Source organism: Oratosquilla oratoria, chromosome 28 (assembly GCF_046742065.1).
Source record: "Oratosquilla oratoria isolate Oo_2021 chromosome 28, ASM4674206v1, whole genome shotgun sequence".
Taxonomy (NCBI): Eukaryota; Metazoa; Arthropoda; class Malacostraca; order Stomatopoda; family Squillidae; genus Oratosquilla; species Oratosquilla oratoria.
The window spans coordinates 16,389,365-16,399,364 of NC_134804.1; the positions used below are offsets into that span (position 1 = coordinate 16,389,365).

The following is a 10,000-nucleotide window of genomic DNA, read 5'->3' on the forward strand; positions in this document are numbered from 1 at the left end:
GAGAGAAAGTGAAAGAGAGAGAGAGAGAGAGAGAGAGAGAGAGAGAGAGAGAGAGAGAGAGAGAGAGAGAGAGAGAGAGAGGAGAGGGAGAGGAGACCATCTTTCCTTTCTCGTCTGCCTGGAAGCATGTATGACCCGTGCTAACAATGGCACCGCTCGCTGCTCCGCCTGTCGCCCCTGCTGCCTTCGCCTTCGCCGTCGCTCCCGCCCCTCGTCTCTGTTCTCGTCCCTCCAGCGGGCGCCCCCGACGCAACAGGAAGTTAAAGGGTGACTGTAGAGCAGACTTCCTTGGGAGGGCCCAAGCACAACTAGCTTCCGAGTAATGTGGGTCAAGCTGTAGGGAAGGGAAAGCTGGCACGGGGAGGAGAAGGGAAAGTGATCTTTGGCAAAGGAACGGAGGAAGTGAACAGAATGCAAAGTGATGGGAATGAATAATGAGGAGGAGACCGAGATGGAAGGTCAATGAAGTTCGGGGAAGGGTCTTAAGACGTAACGGCAACAGAACGGAAGAGTATACGAGAACGGGGCAGGATGCTAAGGGAAGGAATATGGAAGAGGAAGGCAAGAGGTAAACAAGGGAAGCAAAAGGAGGAAGAGAGAGGGAAACAAGGAAATGAAGGGAAGAGGCGGGAAGGACGGGCACGGGTTAAGAATGTAAGGTGCGGGGATTTAAGGGAGAATGGGGAAGAGAGGAGGAGGGAAGCCTATTATGAAACGGGGAGGAGACATTGGGGGACAAAAGAGCAATAGTGGAGGAATGGGGGGAAATAAATAATAAAAATATTCTGTTAAGGTTTTATATCAAATAGGTAAGGAACTGGCTTGGATTAGGAAAAGCAAGAGGAAATGAAAGACAGAGGGAGAGGGGGGGAGGACGGGGAGGAGGAGGGGGAGGGGAGGGGAGGAGGACGGGGAGGGGAGGGGAGGAGGACGGGGAGGAGGACGGGGAGGAGGGGAGGAGGAGGGAGTAGAAGGTCCTGGGAAAAACAACGTACGAGTTGATGCTCTATTTCGATCAATCCACTTTGCCCGTGTTGCAATTTAGACATTTAAAGCAAAACGACAAGATTCTATTCAGCTCCGGGGGACCCCCGTCGTCCACGAAGACAGTGAGGATCGGACTTAATGTCTTTTTTCTGGCTGCCGCAAAACAATCTTATTAAGCCTAAGGAGGTGAAGCAGAAGGAGAAGATGATTTTATATGTAAAGGGCCAACTGGACAATCTGATGAACGTATACTGTGCATGACCATAAAGAAATGTAAAACTAAGGCACGGAGAGGAAAGCCAAAACAAGAAACGTAAGACCAGTGGAAGCTAAGTCCCGTGGAAGGGACGTGAGGTTAGTAGAGGGAATGCAAGGCCTGTAGAAAGTACGTAAGGTCGGCAGAAGGTACGTACGGCCTGTAGAAGGATGCTAAGGACAGTGGGAGAAACGTAAAGTCTATGGAAAGTCAGTAGAAGGAATGGATGACCAATAGAAGAAACATAAGGCCAGTGGAGAAACACATGGCCAGTTGAAGGAATGGAAAGTCAGTGGAAGGAATAGATGACCAATAGAAGAAACATAAGGCCAGTGGAGAAACACATGGCCAGTAGAAGGAATGGAAGGCCATTGGAAGGAATACTACGCCAGTAGAAGGAATGGAAGGCCAATGGAAGGAATACTATGCCAATAGAAGGAATGCTAGTCCAACAACTTGACTCTGAGGATAGATGTAAAAAAAAGAAAAGGACTTGCAATCGCCACAAGGCCACACGGAGACCAGCAAGGACAGTGCGAATATCATCGAAGGCCACACCAGGGGAAAAGAAATGGAACAGAAGTGAGAAGAAGGGAAAGGGAAGAGTGGGGAAGGGATGTCAACTATGGAGAAAAAAATATGAAGGAGGAATTGAAGGGGGGAGATAGGAAGAGGAAGGGAATGGAAAGGGAGGCGAGGAGGAGAGAAGGGAGGGAAAGAAAAAGGAGATGAAGAGGAGGAAGAGGAAGAGGAGGAAGAAGAGGGAGTAGGAGACATGGAGAAGATAGGAAGAGGATAAGAAAAATGACGGCGGGGGGGGGGGCAGCATCCATTGCGCTCACAGGGCGGGGCGAGTGTCCCTAACTGAATAGAAACTCCTGCTCGGTAGCCAGAACATATGCATCAAATCGTGAAAACCAATTGAAGCATTAAACCAGATCAAGTGGTATTGAGACTTCCATTTTCCAAATAATCATCTACACACGCCTCGAGGCATCTACAGAACTATCAAAACGGAGAATTTTTCAATTACCGTATATATGACCGTACGTCTTTGGATTGCTGAGTCGGGCGACCCCAATGTTTGGGGAATATTTAAGAATACGACCCAAACGATGAGACGGAGGGTTGACAAAGGAAGGGGTAGGTTGAGAGGGGAAATGAGGGTATGCAAGGAGAGTTAACAGAAGGGCAATGAGAGGGGAGGGGGGAAGGAGAGGGAAGGACCAAAAGGGGAAACCGATAGAGATAGAGACAAAGATAGAGGCGGGGGAGAGACAGGAAAGAGAAAATAATGAAACGAAGACAGGTGGGAGATGGGGTGAAAGGAAAGGTGGAGGGGGGTAGAGGGGGAGGGGGGAGAGGGGGAAGGTAGAGGAGGGTGGGGGAGAGGGTGAAGGTAGAAGAGGGTGGGGGAGAGGGTAGGTAAAGGATGGGGAGAGGGAGAACGAGCATAGAGATAAGGAAGGGGGAGGGAAAAGGAGGAGGGGGAAGAGGGAGGGGGAAGAGAGAGGGGGAAGAGAGAGGGGGGAGAGGGAGGGGGAAGAGAGAGGGGGAAGAGGGAGGGGGGAGGTGGAAGAGGAAGAGAGAAGTGGAAAAGGGGAACGGAAAGTGTGGAGGGGGGAGACGAAGTAGTGGAAAAATGAAAGGGGGAAGAGAGTGGGGAATGGGAGGGGACAGGAGTAAAGGGGAGAGGGGTAAAGGGGCGAGGGGTAGGGGGAGAGGGGAAGGGGGTAGGGGGAGAGGGGAAGGGGGTAGGGGAGAGGGGAAGGGGGTAGGGGGAGAGGGGAAGGGGGAGAGGGGAAGGGGGTAGGGGGAGAGGGGAACGGGGTAGGGGAGGGGGGAAGGAAGGAGGTAGGGGAGGGGAAGGGGGTAGGGGAGGGGAAGGGGGTAGGGGGAGGGGAAGGGGATAGAAGGGGAAAGGGGGAAGAGGAGAGGGGAAGGGGGTAGGGGAAGGGGAGAGAAGGTAGGGGAAGGGGAGAGGGAAAGTGGTGAGGGAAAGGGGAAAGTGGAGTAGGAATGGGGAGGGGGAAGGGGAGAGAGGGAGAAGGAACGGGGAATGGGGAGGGGGAAGGGGAGAGAGGGAGAAGGAACGGGGAATGGGGAGGGGGAAGGGGGAGAGGGAGGGGGAAGGGGGAGAGGGAGAGGGAAAGGGGAATGAGGAAGGGGAAGAGGGAGAGGGAAAGGGGTGGGGGAGGGGGAATGGGAAGGGGGAAGGGGGAAGGAGTATGGAGAAGAGGGAAGGGGTAAGGTGAAAGGGGGAAGGGGAAAGGCGGAAGGGGGAGTGGAAGGAGGAAAATGAAAAATGAGAGGGGTGAGGGGGAAAGGTGTGTGGAAAGAGGAAAATGAAAAAATGAAAAAGGATGGGGAAGGAGGAGGGGTGAGAGAGAAGGGAAAAAGGCAAAGGGGAAAGGAGGAACGGTTAAGAGGGAAGGGGGCAAGGATGAGAGAAAGGGGTAGGGGTGAGTGGAAGGGGTGAGTAGTGTGTGGAAGGGGAAAGGGGTGATTGGAAGAGCTAAGGGGCGAGTGGATGGGGGAAAGGACGAGAGGTAAAGAGTAAAGAGGTAAAGGGGAAAAGGAGGGAAAGGAGTGGAAGAAAAGGAAGAGAAGAGCGGGACGGGCGGCAGGCGGGCGTCCTCTGATGACAAAGGCATGGATGGCAGATGACGGAGTGGAAATAAATAAAATAAATAAAATAAATAAATAAAATAAATAAAATAATAAAAATCATTATAATGATAATAAAAATAAAAGTCTGCGCGCAAGAGAGAGTAGGCGAAAAAGAAAGAGAGGGAGGGAGGGAGATTGAGAGAGATAGAGAGGGGGAGGGAGGGAGGGAGGGAGGGAGAGAGGGAGAGATAGGGTGAAGGAGGGGGAGGGGGGAAAGCGAGGGAAAATCGAGGCTAAAAGGGCAGAAGGGGCAACGACTAATTGGATCAACAAACCACGCCGGCAGGAGGAAGAGGAAGATGGAGGAGGAAGAGGAGGAGGAGGAGGAAGAGAAGGAGCTGTAAGAGAACAAGGAGGGCGGGAGGAGGAAGAACGTGTGGGGGGAGAATGGATGAATGAGGAGGAAGAAGGTGGAAGGAGGAAGGTGGGGGATGGAAGGTGAGAAGAAAACAGGAAGGTGGAGGGAGGGGGGAGAATGGAGGAATGTGGAGGAAGAGGAGAAAGAAGAAGAGGAGGAGGAGGAGGAGGAGGACGTAAAGGAGGAGAGTGAAAAGGACGAAAAATAAAAAAATACTAAAGGCAGATAAAAATTGGAGAAAGAGGAGCCAAGAAGAAGAAGAGGAAGAGGAAGAAGAAGAATGGGGGAGTAGGAAAAAAGGGGTCGGAGAGCAGCAGAAGGGACAGAGAGAGGAAAAGAAGGATGAAAGGGAGGTGGGGGTCAAGTGGAACGGGTGAGGAGAGGCAAGGATAACCCTTAACCTTTCCCGCCCATATTAGGGTCCTCTGCTTATCCTGGCTGCCGCCTGGCGATTTAATTAATCCGTTAGAAAAAAAAGCGTCAATGGGTGAAGCCCCTACGCCATCAGACTTATGGTTATTATTTTATTTCCATAAGTAATACTACAAGAAACAAAATGCACTCGATACGTAATAAGGTGCTTGTAAACACGCTCACTTAAAAAAAAAAAAAAAAAAAATATGGTGGAGCCTCTTACATCAGGAGGCGCTGAGTACCTGCGGCCGATATCGTCACCTTTGCCCGTTGCGCTTAGACTGCTGGTACAAGCAACAGTCACTGCTGGGAATTGGAGACCCGTGCAGGATTCGAACCCCACAACTAAGCGATTGCGGGGCCAGTATGCTCCACCAGCGCACGACTGACTGCAGATGTGTGTTTAACTCTGAACATATCTAAATAGCTCTGCTTACGGGATTCGAACCCTAGGCCGTGTGGGAACATGTCTCTGCCCTTGCACACTACCGACTGTGCCACGGGGGGAAATGTCAAAAAGAGACCATTTGACCCCTTTTCAGATCCCGTTCCCACCTGGTCTAGGGTTCGAGTCCCGAAACCAGAGCTATTTAACCAAACTGTCGATACGATTACATACAAATTCTAAACCTGTTCATGTGATACTCTAACAGTATTACTGAGAGGTAAACGCACGATTCATCTACCTGCGCATCGCAATTTGCTATCGAGAGTTACGAGTGAGTCAGGTTCGTATGCCCGCAACTGTACAATACATTAGATACACGACAATAAGGTATCAGCACGCATCCGGCCATGAGGAACATCCATTAAGAGGGGAAAGAGGAGGGAGGAGTGAGGAGGGAGGAGGGAGGAGGGAGGAGGAAGGAGGAGGGGAGAGAAACGAGGAAGGAGGAAGGAAGAAGAGAGGGGATGGAAGGAGGGAGGAAGGGAGGGAAGGAGAGAGGGAAGGAGTGAAGGAAGGAGGGAGGGATGGATGGAGGGAGGGAGGGAGGGATGGATGGAAGGAGGGAGGGAGGGAGGGAGGGAGGGAAGGAGGGAGGGAGGGAAAGAGGGAGGGAGGGAGGGAAAGAGGGAGGGAGGGAGGGAAGGAGGGAAGGAGGGAGGGAGGGAGGGAGGGAAGGAGGGAAGGAGGGAGGGAGGAAGGAGGGAGAGGGAGGGTGTTGGAGAAAACCTTCAGGGCATGTCTGTCTCCCCCGTCCACCACAGAGAGAAGATCGAGACCGAAAATGGAAGAATTTCTTGAAGAAGGCGGCGGCGACGACGACGACGACTTCCCGAAGAACCCGAAAAAGAGAAAAAGGAGAGAGAGAGAGAGAGAGAGAGAGAGAGAGAGAGAGAGAGAGAGAGAAAATCGCCCTTCGTGTGCCTGCCTCTGTTCATCCTAATGCCGGACGATTCTACTCAGATAAGGAGTCGGCAACCTATAAAACTGAAGACAAAGAATGAAAAGGAAAGAAGAATGAAAAAAAGAAGAAACGAAATGCGTCACCACGTACGGGAGAGCTACATGAGCACTTTCCGTGCCTAGGGCATCACCCCCTTCAACTCAGTTCCTGTATTTTTCTTTGGCATTTGTCCTGGTTCCCGTCAGACAACTTTATTCAGCTTAGGGAAGCCATCCTCTCAGCTACGAAAGGTGTTCAGGTATGCTAGTTTACCTGCTCTGCCTCAGATAACATTCTGGTACTGAAAAAGGGTTAAAAATTACCTAATAACTCAAGATTTATTCAGTCGGAGTAATCGCCCCATCCACACACACAACACACACACACACACACACACACCTTTCGGACCCCATGTCCGAGCACACGACAAATAATTCTGTTCTGATAAAAAAAAAAAAAAAATCCTCCATTGTTGATCTCACTGTAGCAAATCCAGAGGCGAGGCAACTTCGGTCCCAGGATCACCCCGGGACAGTGACACCACCGGAGGAAGAACGAATTCCCTACCCCCACCATCCCCGGTGTATGTGTGTGTGGGGGGGGGGGACGCAGTTTGGGGACAAAAAGGGTTGCCTGTGGTACAGGGGTAAAAGGAGGGGGGGAGGGGGAGAGTTAGGGAGGGAGACAGCAGGTCATTCGGTGGCCACCGAGGTTACCTGCTCCCACCCAGTACCATACTCTATTACAGACCATGTTCAGACTTCCACCAGGGGAGGAGGGGAGGGGGCGGAAGGGAATGAAAAGGTAGAGAAAGTGTTGGGAGGAAGAAGAGAAGGAAGAGGCGGAAGGAGAAATGGGAACGAACAGGTTGAAGAAGTCAGGGGACGAGGCGGAAGGGAATGTGCGGAAAGGAGAGGAAGTGAAGTGGAAGACGAGAGGAGTAGGGAAGAGGACGAGGAGGAGGTGGAGGAGGAGGAGGAGGAGGAGGAGGAGGAGGAGGAGGAGGAGGAGGAGGAGGAGGAGGAGCGTTGGGGAGGCCTAGAGGAGCACATAAAAAAGAAAAAGAACAAGCTGAAGTTAGAAAAAGAATGAGGACGAGATGGTGGCGTGGGGGAAGTGGAGGTGGAGGAGGCGGAGAGTTGGAGGAGGAGGAGGAGGAGATAAAGGATTACGGATGATCTGGGAAGATCAGGGAAGAGAATGAGGGAATAGAGAGAGAGGACCGATGAGGGAGAGGAAGACAACAACAAGGACGTGAATATGGAGAGTGGGTGGAGCGACCCAGGCTGTCAGGCAGGCTGGCAAACATGCAGGCAGGCAGGCAGGCAGGCAGGCAGGCAGTCAGGCAGGCTGTCAGGCATTCAGGCAGTCAGGGATTCAGGCAGTCAGGGAGTCAGGCAGTCAGGGAGTCAGGCAGTCAGGGAGTCAGGCAGTCAGGGAGTCAGGGAGTCAGTCAAGCAGGCAGGGAGTCAGGCAGTCAGGGAGTCAGTCAAGCAGGCTGTCAGGCAGGCAGGCAGGCAGGCGGGGCAGTGTAGTGGAGGCATACCGGAGATTCAGACGAGCGGAACGGGACAATTAAGGAGTGTGGAAACAATAAGGGGTGGGAAAGAGGGGGAAGGAAGGAGGGGAGGGGAGTGGGCAAAGGTGGAAGAGGAGGGAGGAAGGGAAGGAGAGTGGGGAAAGAGAAGGAGGTAGGAAGGGAAGGGAAGGAGGTAGGAAGGGAAGGGAAGGGAAGGGAAGGGGGAAGGGGAGAGGGAAGGGAAGGGGAGGGGAGGGGAGGGGAGGGGAGGGAAGGGGAAGTGAAAGGGAAGAGAAAAAGGGTCAGAAGGGGAAATTAAAATGAAATGGGGCTAGAGGAGGGGAAGGAGGGAATATCAAGTGGAGAAGAGGCGAGGACAACTGAGAAGGGTGCAAGAGAGTTAAAAGAGAGAGAGAAAGAGAGAGAGAGAGAGCAAAACGAGTGAGGGAAAGGAAACGGAGGGAAAATGGGGAGTGATGAGAGGTTGACGACGGGTGGGGAAGGAAATAGAAAAGATGTGAGGAGAGTCTTTCTTTATTTTGTTAGCAAAAACCAGCGCTTCTATCGTCAGGCTCAATATCGTACCGTAGAGGTGGAACCACAGACGTCGTAAACAGAGATTTAAGGAGGACAGCAGAACGGATGGACAGAAAGTACAATAATTCTATTTTATCTATAAATCTATTTTATTTTGTAATCTTATCTATTTTATTTTACTTGTTTATATATATATATATATATATATATATATATATTTTTTTTTACCCCCCCAGTCTAAGGAATGCAGAGTGAGTTGGTCTGTTGGGATGTCACTGAAGTCCTTAAATTATTGACTGCGTAATATTTATGCTCAGCCAATACCCCATACGGAAAGAGGGAAGGGAAGCGAGCCGAGGGAGGAGGACGGTGTAAGGAGACGAACGAGGGGAAGCAATGGCAGGCAGACAGACAGGCAGACGGAAGAGAGTTGGTGGTGAAAGGAGGGACCTGTGGCTCTGGCGAGAGATAGACGAGAGACGGAAAGAATGGAGAGTTGAAAGAAGGGTAGACGAGACCAGAAGGGGAGAGGAGATGAAATGAAAGGTGCGAAGGAGAGCAAGGGAGGAAGGAAAGGAAGAGAGGAAAGGAGAGGAGAGTTGGGCACGGGAGATAGGAGGGAAGACGGGACGGGAAGGCGGGAGGACAGAAAAGGGAAGGGAGAAGGACGGTGAAGTGAAGCGGAGGAGGAATCAAATGAAGGCGAGAAAGAATGAAGGGAAAGGCAGGAAAAGATGGGGAAGCAATAGGGAGGCTGGTTATTAACGGAGAGGGAAAGGGATGGGGCAGGAGAAAGGAAAGGAAAGGAAAGGCAGGGAGCAAAGACGAAAGAGGAGAAATGAAATAAAGTGAAATGGGGAGGAAAGGGACGTACTCGTAGTAAGGAAAGGGAAATTGGGAGGAAAGGATAGCATGAAGGAAAGGGAGGAAGGAAAGAAGGGGAAGAGAACAAAGGAGCAGGAGAGGAGGGAAGGGGAAGGTAAGGTATAGGTTGATAAAGATACGAAGAAAGGGGAAAGGGAAGGAAAGGGGGAAGGGAAGGAAAAAGGAAAGGGAAGGGAAGGGAAAAAGGAGGGGAGAAATCAGATCATGGAAAAGGGTGAGGATGTAGCTTGGAGAGCAAGAGGTTGATCTACTGAGAGGTGACGAGAAGAAACTAACAAGGGTGTTAGAGAGCAGAGAACGTGGGAGTAGATGAGAAGGCTGGAAGAAGGCAATGGCGAAGAAGAAGAAGAAGACGAAGAAGACGACGGAGAAGACGAAGATGAAGACAACGAATAAGACGAAGAAGGAGAAGAGGACGACGAAGACGAAGAAGGAGAAGAAGACGACGAAGACGAAGAAGGAGAAGACGACGAAGAAGAAAACGAAGAAGAAGATGAAGAAGAAGACGAAGAAGACGAAGACGAAGAAGAAGAAGACGAAGAAGAAGAAGAAGAAGAAGAAGAAGAAGAAGACGAAAAAGAAGAGGAAGAGGAAGAAGAAGAATCAGAAGACGAAGATGAAAGAGAAAAAATTCTGGTCTGACAGATCTTCTGGTTCCAGGCGGGGGCGAGCCCGGAGGAATGATTCTTAAGCCCAAGACGGGCGGGCGGCGGAGGACTCAAAGGTGATGGCTCGCTCGGTCCATTGTCGAGATTCAATGAGTGAAAGAGACTCCTCCACCAGGAGAGACTTTTTGAAAGGTTTCGCTCAAATCTGTTCTCCCTTGCTGTCCTCCTTTATCCACCACTACCACCTCCCGCTCTTCCTCTTCCTCCTCTTTTTCTCTCTCTTTATGGTGTGTATGCATCACTGAGTGGTTACTCACAGTGAATATACACTAGAATACATGTTGCGCGAAGGTGTGCTGGCGTTATTGGTACGTACAT

The 10,000-nt window shown here is 51.2% G+C and overlaps 1 protein-coding gene across 8 annotated transcripts in view; it reads right to left on the minus strand.

The window, feature by feature from the left end:
• LOC143040246 (tyrosine-protein kinase Src64B-like) overlaps positions 1-10,000 on the minus strand; it is a 580,796-nt gene that overhangs the window by 353,533 nt on the left and 217,263 nt on the right. The window lies entirely within an intron of this gene.